Consider the following 10617-nt stretch of genomic DNA (forward strand, 5'->3'; position numbering starts at 1 on the left):
AGACTAGTGATTTCTTTAAACAGGCCCTAGCAGCTCCTATATTCATCCTTTCCTTCCCAAGATAATGAACAATCTTCACCCTTAGATGACTATGTGAATTGCCTCACAGATGCTGTAGCTTTAGATAGTCTCCAAATGAGCATGTTACATTGAGTTACAGATCGTTAAAAGAAGAAGGGATCTTGGGACCATCTAACGCAATGGCTTTCAAACCATGATCCTGGGAGCCCCTTCAAAGGGAGGAAGGGAAGTAGGTAGAGCCCAAGCTGCTCCCCTCTGTTGGTCCGAGTAACTACACCTTTCTATGTTTGAAGTATTCCATTTCCAGGTAGAATTTCCTTTTCTTTTTTTTTTTTTTTTTAATGCTGTTAAAACAAAATAAAGAACTAAAATATACACACATAGTCTAAACTAGTCCCCAAATCCTAGAATTCAAAGATAAGAAAAATGTCGCAGAAAGTGACTGCTGCCTCTTTGCCACTGTCTTCAGAAGCTCCTGCTCTTTTTTTCAGTTCTCAGACTAGACCTCACTTCCTTCAGAAAGCCTTCTTCCACTTCGGGTCCACGTCCATGACCGTCGCCATGTCTTTCCCAACATCTTTATCAAGGTGCCTGCTGCTGTGTTTCATAAATTCCAAGATGCCCATTTTTCCTACTTTTATATTTCTGAAATGAGGACATATCATATAATTGATAACATCTTACAGTTGTTGCCAGCCAGGTGGCAGTCATGACACAGATGTGTGAAAACTTCCTGCCTGGAGCTCCTGGGATGACTAGAAAAGCATCAGAGCCTCTGAGGATCATTGAAATGCAGATACTTTGTAATGTAGTTGTGTGTTTACACATTTGTTTCCTCTACTGGATTAGAAGCTACAAAGATATCAACCATGTCTTTCTCATTCATCATTATAGCTCTGATCCCTAACTATATTCTTAGTGAACATTTGTGAAATTGTCCAAGTAGATTTTAATTCTCAGGCTAAAAATGAAAAAAAAAAAAGATAAAATATTTAAATAGAAACAATTTTATCTTTTTACAATTTACAGTGTAAATTTACAGTGAATCAAAAAATTGTATAGATTAGATATATTTACTTTAAGGTCAGTTTAGTATTTGACCTAAAAATTTGCAATAAAGTACAGAAAAAGTGGTATCTAAAAACTCTGCTAGTGGTTTTGAAAATTGGTGCCAACTTTCAAAAAATAATTTTGCAGATTTGATTAATAAGAACCATTTGGACTAGCAAGTATTAAAAAATGACTCTGATCAACTTAACAACAACAACAGAAAAGATGAAATAATTGAAATATGGGACTGGGGATGTATGCCAGAGTCGCTGGGAACCAGATTCTGGAGCGTAGGGTTATTCACAGAGAGTGGCAGAGGAGGAAAAGAATCTTCTTCAGTGAAAACCAGCTAACAGAGAAGGAATGGGAGACTTAGAAAAGCACAATTTTGTAACCCACAGAGTTTAAATTCATTCAGGCAAAGATCATCAGTTGTTTGTTACTAAAACCATTTTTAATAATCCTATTGGAGAAGACTATAGCCATCAATCTCAAGTACCATCCCCACACATTATTTTCTAACAATAGAAGCAAGAATATTTTTACAATGGAGAAATCTGACAGACAATACCTTAAGCAGGTAATCAAATTTAGCTTTACTAATAATGACATTTGCATTTTACTGTGATAGAATAAGAAATATAAAACAGCACCTATGCAGTATTCTTGACAAAAATATTATTTTGCTTTTACAGTTGAAAAATTAAAGTAGAAAAATGCAGTTTTTTGTTTGTTTGTTTGTTTGTTTGATTTACTTTAAAGTATCACTAGACAGGAGACTCCAACGGGCCTTCAAGGTGGACCGGGAGCTCTCCTTTCCCCCTTCCCTTGCTCCTATGGTCCCTCGAGTTGGACCAGGAGTGTCCCTCTTACCTCTAACCCCTTTTCCTCCCTTTCCTCAATAAACTCAGTGTGAAATCATAAGAAATAAAATTAAAAAAATAAATAAATAAAGTATCACTAGTCAGTCACAACAACATAAACTGTTTCAATAATTTTACATAACCCCTCCCTGAAAATACATTAACATCTGAAAATATTTGTCTTTTTATAGCTCTTTCCCTCTAAACTATTTATTCATCGTCATCTGTAAATGTTTGGAAAATAGCAAACCCAGTTGGCACTGAACTAGTCACTTTTACTTTAACAAAAAAATAACCAAATAGTGAAAATTAAATATTTATCTCAAATAATAGGACTTCTTTTGAAATGATGCATGTGTCCATTGTGGATTCAAAGTCTGAACAATTTAATAAACGTATTCTTTTTTAAGTTCTATATCCAGCAATGATTAACCACATTGTTTTGTACAAATCTACCTACTGAGAATAACTAGAAAAATCTAAATTAAATTTAAAAAATATTTTTGAGGCATGAAATAACTAACAAGACAATGAGAAACTGAAGAGCTAAGGTCTGGAATTAAAAGAAAGCCCAGAAAGGAATCTGGCATCTAACATTGCTTTTTCCTTACAGGAGACTGATGATTTTTAAAGTGCCAGCTAAGAGTCTGAGAAGCTGAGCATGCCTTTGGACAGATCCCAGGGACCATGGGGACAAAAAATGACATTTCAGGCTTCACCAAGGAAAAGAAACCTTGACAAATACCCGAAGTGTTGACTAAAACATGTAAGGGCTGCATCCTAGGAGTCAGGGTAGACAAGAAATAGACCAGTCCTCACAAGGCCTGAGGCCCAGTTTGGAATCATGACTGTACCTAATGGAATAAAAGTTCGTCTGGGACTGCTAATGCTCCTGCCAGAGCTGCCTGTCAGAGCAAAGGTAAACTTCTCTGGAGGAAGATAACATTATCCATAAACTCAAAATAACTCTAAATTTTTTTACATGTACCATTTGACATTCAAAAAATAATAATATTAGAAAACAAGAAGTGACCATAAAAAAAACCAAAAGGAAAATAAGGATAAGAAGACATACTCCAGATAATGGAATTATCAGATGTCATTTAAAATAAGTATTAGTATTTTCAAGGAATGAGAAGAAAAGTTCAAGAATTTAAATAGAGATTTGAAAACTATCAAAAATAATTTAATGGGTAGATTTAAAAGCAAATTAGGCAAAGGTAGAAAGATAATTACTGAACTGAAAGGCAGGTAACATGTTACAAATACACATAAAATATGTCATACACACACATACACACACACTCACACACACACACACAGACAAATCTTCCAAAATGAAGGAAAAAAGTTTGAGAGACGTATGGGATAAGAAAACAGGGACTAACATAATTATTTGTACTTCCAGTAAGAAAGAAAATAAATAATTCAGCAAAAGTAATATTTGAAAACATAATGACTAAGAATTTTCCAAAGTTGACAAAAAACATAAGGCCAGATTTAAGAATTCCTATAAATCTTAAGCAGAAAAAAAATAAAAAGAAAACCACACAAAAGTACATCAGTATAGAGCTACTAAAATATATATATGTGACACGAAAATCTTAAAATCAGTGAGGAAAATCCAATTATCTTCAAAGGAGCAACATGAGACTGATAACTGACTTCCCTATGAAAATAATGGTAACTTGGGGGCAATAACATTATATCTTCAAAAAAATTTTTAACTGAACACGTAGAAGTCTGTAGCCAGCAAAAATCCTTCAAACATGAAAAGGAAATAAGGACTTTTCAAACAAAAGTTGAAACAATGTTTACTAGTAAAATCACCCAAGAGGAAATTACCAAAGAAACCTTAAAGAAACATGATTCCAGATGAAATCTGAAAATGCAGGAAGAAATAAAGAATAACAGGGAGTAAATATGTGGATATATTTAAAACGTTAATTGAATAAAAAATTAATGTTTTATGAGGTTCAAAATATATAGGGAATTAAAATACATGAAAACAATAGCATATAAATTATGAGTGGAGTAAATGAAGTTAAAGAGTATTCTAAGGTTGTTGAATTACCCAGAAAGTGGCAAAAATACTAATTTTAATAGCTTTTAATAATTCAAGAATGCATGTTGTAATCTCTTTTTTGTTGTAACCACTGAAAAATAGTAAAAGGATTTATAACTACAAAGATTACAAACAGGGAAATAGAATAATAGAAAACAATTGATAAAAGAGAAGACAAGAAAATGAAAAGAAAGATGGAATAGATAGGAGATGGGACAAAACAAAGCAAATTGAAAGATGGTAAATTTAGTCCCAAATGCATCAGTAGTTACATTAAATGTAAACAAATAAAATAGTCCAATTTAAAGACAAAGATGGTCAGAGTCAATTAAAAAGGAAAAAAACACTGTAAGCTATCTACAGGAAATTCACTTTCTATATAAAGATACAGAAGGCTTAAAAGTAAAAAGATGGGAAAATATATACCATGCAAACACTAACCAAAAAGAAAATCTAGTCTAGTCTTTAAAGCAAGAAGCATTACTAGAGATAAAAAAGAAATTTTATAATGATAAAAGTTTCAATGACATTTGTATGCACCTTAAAAGGGCTTTAAAATATATAAAACCATTAAACAACAGAAGTTCTGAGAAAATTCAGTTTATCAAAACTGGTCAAAAACTAAAACCTTCCATATTTTATTACTTTAACAACCATAAATCAATGGGGAAAAAAAGCTCATTTAAACTATAAAAAAGAGGACAGCCAGTTTCAAGATTTTGCATCTTAAATCTGAAATTATATTTCAATCTTTTCCCATATACTGGTGCCTTGAAAAAAAACCCCTGCAATTAGTCAAAATTTTCAAATGGCCTCAAAAATTTTATTTGCAAAAAATATATTTGCCTTATTATAATAACACATTCAAAGGTGTATCTACCTTTTTCTTTTAAAAAATTTAAGAACAAATATATGTGTCTAGCCCAAAATGTTTAGAATGAGGTCATCCTCATGAATTGAAAGAAAGTGTTATCTTGAGTCTCCTACTTAATGATATCTTTTTAAGCCTTGACTGAAGTTCTTTAGGCAATGGCTTATGTTAATTTGTCTATAAGCTTTATGCATGTAGGAATTATGTCCATAAGTGAGGATAGTAGAACTATATGTCAGCTATTGTTAATAATCATGTTTATTCACCTGCTTTAATGTGCTGATGCACCCTCCCATTTCATCCCAAACTCAATGTCTTTCCATGATGTCACATGTGTCAAGGGTCAGGATTGGTTATGAAAAGCCCATATTGAGAACTTTGACAAATAAGAGGGGACATGGTAGAGTTTGGGGTAGAGAAGTAGAAGAATCTAGGGCATTTCAGAGAATGCAGAGAAGTCAGGAAGCAGACACCTGGGCAGAGCCTGGAATTCAGGCCATGGAGGAGCAATAATAGAACTCTTGAGCCAGGATGGAAATTTCTGATCCAAATCCACTGACTGTATTTTCCCCCTCTCTTTGTTGCTGGCCTTGGGTCCACAGGCTTTCATCATTACCTGAAGCTCCGACAACATAAAATTTACTAGGACCGAAGAATCCGGAATTGAAATCGGTCAGATTTGAATTTTAATCCAGTTTTAAAGTTTTTTTTCTGCACCTTTGCTTGTTAAAACTCATTTGTACACATCTAAATTTTGGTATTTAAATCACCCACATGGTTCTAAAACAGTTAAACTCCTGTGCTTCTGCATTCAGGAGAGATGTTTAACAGACTTAGACAGGAATTGCTGTGGCATTACTCTTCTTACCCAATGGAGGATCCTTTTCAGCTCAGACTCACACTGCAAATTACTTTCCCATCAGAAAATAAGTGAAATAAATCCCCTCACATTGCAACATGCAGATAGAAAACAAAGGCAAAAGACAGTATTTAAAAAGAAGCTAAAAGTTGCAATCCACCAAATGAAAAGAGAAGCCATTTCCAGGGGAATAAATAGAATTAGCAGAAGGTATTTAGCAGAAAGCCCTGACTAAAAGGCACCTCCTTTAAAGATAGTTAATAGTGTTTCTATACTTAAAGTGAAATGAGAGCAATAATAATTTTTTAAACCTTCTGTAATTAGTAGTTAAGGCACAGATTCAAAAACATGGTAGAAGGTGCTAAGGAGTTCTCTGGAGTATTTTTTATAAGGGCACTAATCCCATTCAGGAGGATTCTACCCTTGTGATCTAATCACCTCTCAAAGGCACCCCCTGCAAATACCATCATACTGGGGTTTAAGTTTTAACATACGAATTTTGCGGGACATAAACATTCAGTCAATAGCAGTGATCAGCAGACATATTTGTTAAATGACAGTACAGATGGACAACTGGATAAATGAATAGTAAATGAATGAAAGGAAGTGGTCAATGCTAATCTTACAGCTGAGAGGTCTAGGGCAGAGGCTAAAAATGCAAGACCGAGATGTAAAATAGAATGTAGAAATTGAATTTTTAATGATTTCAAGATTTGTGTGAATTAGAAAGTCGATTCACACAACCCATTGGGTGGGCTCCATATCTCAAGGCATTCTGGGATCTCAGCACCCCAGGTCAGTAGTAAAGGGGGGGAACCCAGGGCCTGAGAGAACCTCGCGTGCCTATAGAGTGCATTGGTGTAGGGCCTGCTGAGAGGTAAGGAGCCCAGGAAAACAGCTCAAGCTGCTTGGGTTAATGCTTGAGTACTCCAGGTTGACAGAGAGGTTAACAGAGCTCAGTTTCTGTTACACAGAGCTTTCCTGCAGGGGTTTTCCATCCGTCAGTCTGTTGCAAAAATTTTCCAATCAGATAACACACATGAGAGCCTGCAGAGTTGAGGAAGAAAGAAACTGGTCAAACTGGCCCTCTGGTCAAACTGGCTGTCTTCACATGGCCGAGAGCTTTCATGTTGAGGAACTGCGTTGTGTATCTTAATGTTCCTGCATGAATGCCAGCTCTTTTTTTTCCCCACTTCCAAAATGTTTTGGACCTGTCATGTAAACCCAGCTTATAATTCAAAATAATCAGCAAAATTATTTTTAGATGGGAAACACAGTTTATCATTCAATCTAAAGAGAATAAAAATAATTAAGAAATATGCCCTGGCCACTTTGGATCAGTTTGTTGGAGTGTAGTCCCATACGCTGAAAGGTTTTGGGTTCGATTCTGGTCAGGGCACATACCTAGTTGCAGGTTTGGTCCTTGGTCAGGAGCGTATGGGAACCAACAGATCAATGTTTCTTTCCCTTCTTCTCTCTCTAAAATCAATAAACATATTCTCAGGTGAGGATTAAAAATAAAAAATAAATAAAATAAAATAAAACTAATTAAGAAGCACATGTTTTGGAACTAGTATATCTCTTCTGTATCTGAATATAACATAGTACCATGGTGAGAGACAAACCTACAGCTAAAAACTATAATATATGAGGTTGAACTGTTAGCCTGAGGAGATCCCAAGGATATATGGGATAAGAAATTACTTTAATTGTCATGAACTAGTATTCTCCAACATCAGATCAATTGTGTTTTATCTCTCCTCAGGAAATATCAAGTCTAAGACTCCCTGGTAAGTTGATATTGTTTATTGTTTGTTGCTTGTTTGTTTAACCCTTAGAGACTCTCTTCATTTTTTAACATTAGTGGTGTTCCCTCCTGATGCAGCAGATTCTAGTTACTTGTAGAGCCAACAGGACACATGCAGCATGCATACATAGTGAAGGAGAGAAAGAGCAGACCCAAGAAATGCTTTCCCTCAGAGCCATGATAATGCCAAGGCTCAGCCCCGACTGCAGTTTTCCACACTTGTCTCTGTTTCCAAGGGCAACTGTGAAATACAACTAGCAGAGTGTTTCACATTTAGATTGCTTTTGTCGGTGGGCTGCATAATTAGATTGAATGTGCTTAATCTTCCTTAGAGCTAAAGCATGGAAAGATTTCATTTGATGAAAGAAAAAAAAAAAGGGAGGGGGGAGTATTTGAACCTGAAGCATTTGTGGATTTCTAACATCAATACACAATGTCCTTTCCGGCTTTGATTTCAAAGGTTGCAGTCTGGAACTGCTACATCTCAATGTTGAGGTTTATAGAAAAATTTGGTGTGATTGCTTCTTTCCACCAGAGCCAGAATGAAAAAGGATTGCATCATTATACCTGTCGTCATAGAGCAAAGGAAAGAAAATAAAGCTATCCCATTCCACAAACCTTTTATTTTTATTAAGTGTATTGGGGTACCTCGCTTATTAAGATCATATAGATTAAGAGTGTACATTTCTATGACATATGATCTGTATGTTGTATTGTGTGCCCACCACCTACAGTCAAATTGCCTTTTGTCACCATGTATTTGGTCCCCTTTACCCTTTTCTATCCACCCCATACCCTTCCCTCTGGTAACCACCGCACTGTTTTCCCACATGTGAGTGGAATCATATGATACTTAGCTTTTTCTGACTGACTTCACTTAGCGTAATATTTTCAAGGTCCATCCATGTAGTTGCACATGGCAGCATTTCATCTTTTCTTACAGCTGAGGAGTATTCCATCGTGTATGAGTATATGCACCACGTCCTCTTTATCTAGTCCTCCATCACAGTGGACCAATGCTGCTGAGCTTCGTGGTTAACCTGGCAGGGGAGGCGTGAACCAGACAAAGTTCTGCCGCTAGGAGTTTGCAACCAATTAAGTAGAATTTTACCATTAAAAATAATAAATACCATAACAAAAAGTGCCTCTTTTATATGTCTTAAGATTGTTATATTTCTCTGTGTGGACAGGATCCAAGAAGACTTCTTAGGAGAAAATGCATGTTGAGTTGAGCCTTAAAAGAAATGAGCATGGGAGCAAGAAGCATGAAATGCCATACAGTTCCTGCCCCACTGTCTCCAATTCCACTGAAACAATGATCAAAGTACCCATTTCGAACATAGCAAGTGGCTTCTCTGAATGTTTTAAACCCTCAGGTTTACTTCCAAGATCTTTCTTTCTTTCTTTCTCTTTCTTTCTTTCTTTCTTCCTTCCTTCCTTTCTTTCTTTCTTTCTTTCTTTCTTTCTTTCTTTCTTTCTTTCTTTCTTTCTTTCTTTCTTTCTTTCTTTCTTTCTTTCTTTCTTTTCCTTCCTTTTCTTTATTTACTTATTTATTATTTTCAAGTAAGTTTATATACCAGGATTGGTTCTAACAGAAAAAACTCCAAAAAGCACCTAAACTAATACAGAGATCCCCATTCTTCAAAATGAGTAGAAAGAGTGTACTTTTAAATTTCAGTGCATAGGTGTATTTTTTTTACCCAGGTAAGACTTAGATTTAGCTAAAGATGTTAGTTTTAAAAGCTTGACTAGTCAAAATTTTATCTAATTCCACCATTCCAACACCTCACACGCTTCCTCTTCTACATACCTAATGTGTAGCTACCACCTACTAGGTACTATTTCTGCCAAGAAATTAAGAAGCTCTTACTCATTTAGATTTATTCTTCCCCTACACATAGACTTTCCTACACACACACACACACACACACACACACACAGATATTGTGGGAGAAAGAATAAAATTCTGTCCCCACGTATCTCCTCATTGTCATAAAACTTCCTTGAAAGCACAAATAAAAATGTATTATCAAGAGAGAGTGTGTGTTCAGTTCACACACTTGTAATAATTTCAGACTTATAAAATCAACCCCTGATGATAGACTACAAAATGAAAACACACACACACATACAGACACATATGATGGTTGTCCAACTCTCTTCAACTGCCTCGGCAACTAAGAAATAAATGTATTCCAAATAAGCCTCTTTGGGGGGACTAATTTATATAACTTTACTTTTTTATATTCTATTTTATTAATTTATATTATTTTTCACTCCTAACTACTTTAGTACAAGTTTATTGGAAATTTCAGGAGCTATAACTAAGCAAAAAGAATAGAAGTCTCCTACAATCCAGCCATTACTCTCTGTGATGGCTGTCTTTTTTCTTCTAAATTATAATTCCTCTGAAGCCAAAGAACATATTTTGTTTATCTTTTCAGGCTTCAAATATATGTACATAATTAGAAGTTTATAAATATTTAAAAGATGAATTTCAACCTGGTTGGTGGTAGGTAGGGTATAGAGAAGTATAATATATGACAAGCTCTTTCAAACCACACAGCCTGCCACAGATCACTCATTCACGTAATGCCCTTTGCTGGAAGATTCTAGAACAGTGATCTGCAAACTTAGCTGCACACTGAAATCACCAGGCCAAACCTTAGACAGGGTTCTCAGCCTCAGCACTACTGTCATTTTGCCCTAGATAATTCTTTGTTGTGGCTGCTGGGCTGTGCATTGTTTAGAAGCATCTCTGACCTCTATCCACTAGATGCCAAAAGTACCCCTCTTCCCAGCTGTGATATTCAGAAATATCTCCAGACACTTTCCTTCTGGAGGACAGAGTTCATTTCATCTGAGAACCATGGCTTTAAACCAATTAAATCAGATTCTCTAAGGGTGGGATCTAAGGGCATCGAGATCTTAAAAGTCCCTGGGAGAGTCTAACGTGTAACCCAGGAAGCTCCAAGAGAATAAGACCATATCTATCATTCCATCTTGTTCACTGTTCTACCACCAGGCCCCAGCACAATGCCTAGGCATAGTAGACTCTTTAAGAAGCAACAATTAACTAAT

General features: G+C 35.5%; 1 long non-coding RNA gene across 1 annotated transcript; it reads right to left on the reverse strand.

The window, feature by feature from the left end:
- Positions 1 to 6405: 6405 nt before the first annotated feature.
- LOC150020747 (uncharacterized) lies at positions 6406 to 8299 on the reverse strand. The gene is made up of 3 exons (XR_016509888.1): positions 7935 to 8299; positions 7134 to 7208; positions 6406 to 6776 (listed from the first exon to the last, which is right to left on the reverse strand). It is a non-coding gene; the product is annotated as an uncharacterized LOC150020747 (long non-coding RNA).
- Positions 8300 to 10617: the final 2318 nt, after the last annotated feature.

The sequence above is a fragment of the Furipterus horrens genome, unplaced genomic scaffold (genome assembly GCF_987537825.1).
Source record: "Furipterus horrens unplaced genomic scaffold, mFurHor1.1.pri manual_scaffold_1, whole genome shotgun sequence".
Lineage (NCBI taxonomy): Eukaryota > Metazoa > Chordata > Mammalia > Chiroptera > Furipteridae > Furipterus > Furipterus horrens.